Below are 2,487 nucleotides of genomic sequence, written 5' to 3' on the forward strand. Positions count from 1 at the left end.
GGCGTTGAATGCTGTAAGCAAAAGTAAGAAGGGATGGTGGTGGAGTAAGGAAAGGGTGAATAAAAAAAAACACCAAACAACACCAAAAAACAAAAACAAACCAACAACAACAACATATAGTGGGGGTGGGCAGCAACACTGAATCTATTGGTCATTTTTATAACTGGGCAAATATCTTTTATCTGCTGTTTTCTGTGGAATGCTTGTCTGTCAGGTACTGTTATATATATTTAAAGATTAAGACAGACTAGGAGGAAGGATTGGCCATCCACTTCTGAAATGACAGGCCTTCGAAAACCCTGTGTAAAATAGAGCACACTTAGATTATCATTTGGACTAACAGACATGGCAATTGAAACGGAGATCTTAGAAATGGAAACACAGAGAAAGAGGAATAGCTGTAAGGAGACACTAGTGATAGGAACGTGGAATGTGAGAAACATAAATGTAGGAAAATTGGACATTGTTAAGAAAGAAATGGAACACATAAATATTGACATACTAGGTATTGGCAAAATGAGATGGCTTGGCATGGGACATTTTGAATCAGATGATCATATGATTTACTATGCCAGGGATGAAATGGTGAGGAAAAAATGGGGTTGGTTTTATAATTTAAAAAGTAATTTCTGGATCTATTCTGAAATACAATGTGGTGAGCGACAGGATAATATCTATACGCATACAAGGAAGTCCAGTGAATGCCACTATCGTTCAAATATGTGCACCAACAACTAGAGCCAAAGAGGAGGAAATAGAAGATTTCTACCAATTTTTACAGTCAGAAATTGATCAACCATGCAATCAAAATGCGTTGATAATAATGGGTGACTGGAACACAACGGTTGGGAACAGGGAAGAAGGATCAGTAGCTGGAAAACACGGGCTCGGTGAGAGAAATGAGGCTGGAGATAGAATGATAGAGTTCTGCACATTCAATGATTTATTCATTGCAAATACCTTTTATAAGAAACATAAATACAGGCTATACACATGGATTTCACCTGATGGTATGCATAGGAATCAAATAGATTACATTTGTGGAAAGACTCGGTGGAGAAGTTCAGTATCAGCAGTGAAAACCAGGCCGGGTGCTGATTGTGCGACAGACCACCAACTACTCATATGCAAGTTCAAGCTGAAGTTGACGAAAATAAAATTAAGTCCACGGGAACCAAAATTTGACCTTAAGTCTGTTCCACTCGAATTTCAAGACCATCTCAGGAACAGGTTTGAGGTCTTGAGCACCAATGAGTGCAGACCAAATGAGCTCTGGGAGGATATCAAGAAAATCGTCCATGAAGAATGCAAAAGATCATTACAAAGGCCGAAGAAGAAGAAATTACTAAGATGGATGTCAGATGAGACTCTGAGTATTGCATTAGAATGCCAAGAAGCCAAAGCCAAAGGGAGAAACCAAGAAAACAAAGAGCTGAACAGAAAATTTCAAAAGGCAGTCCGGGACGACAAAGCAAGATACTATAACGAAATCTGCAGAGAGCTGGAGTCAGAAAATCAAAAGGGCCGAACTCGTTCAGCGTTCCTTTAGCTGAAGGAGTTGGGAAAAAAAAATCAAGCCATGGGTGGCAATACTTAAGGATACTTTGGCTAGAATGTTAAATGATCCAAGAAGTATCACCAGGAGATGGAAGGAGTGCACAGAGTCACTGTATCAAAAGGAATTGGCTGGCAGAAGAATTTCATGAAATAACATATGAGCAAGAGTGTATGGTGATAAAGGAGGAAGTTCAAATTGCTCTGAAGGAATTGGCAAAAAACGAGGCTCCAGGAGTTGATGGCATACCAACTGACATATTTCAACAAACAGACATTGCCCTGGATGTGCACACTAAGTTGTGATAAGAAATCTGGAGGACAGCCAGCTGGCTGACTGACTGGAAAAGATCGATATTTGTTCCCATTCCAAAGAAAGGTGACCCAACAGAGTGCGAAAATTATCGAACAATATCAATATCACATGCTAGCAAGATTCTGCTGAAAATTATCCAAAAACGTTTGGAACAAAATGTCAACAGAGAACTTCCAGATGTGCAGGCTGGATTTAGAAGAGGTCATGGTACTACGGATATTGTAACTAATGTTAGATGGATCTTGGCAGAAAGCAAAGAACACCAGAAGAATGTCTATCTGTGCTTTATTGACTATGCAAAGGCGCTAAACTGTGTGGATCACAACAAGCTGTGGCTGACTCTGAGAAGAATGGGAATCCCAGAACATTTGATTATGCTAATGCAAAACCTATACTTGGACCAAGAGACAGTCGTCAGAACAGAGCAAGGAGACACTACATGGTTCAAAATCAAGAAGGGGGTCCATCAGGGATGTATTCTGTCTCCATACCTTTTCAATCTCTTTGCAGAACAGATCATCCAAGATGCTGGGCTGTACGAGGAGGAATGCGGCATCAGGATTGGTGGAAGAGTCATCCACAACCTGCATTATGCAGATGACACAACCCTGCTTGCT

This window comes from Elephantulus edwardii, unplaced genomic scaffold (assembly GCF_000299155.1).
Source record: "Elephantulus edwardii isolate Elephantulus edwardi_28Jun2011 unplaced genomic scaffold, EleEdw1.0 scaffold00349, whole genome shotgun sequence".
NCBI classification, from domain to species: domain Eukaryota; kingdom Metazoa; phylum Chordata; class Mammalia; order Macroscelidea; family Macroscelididae; genus Elephantulus; species Elephantulus edwardii.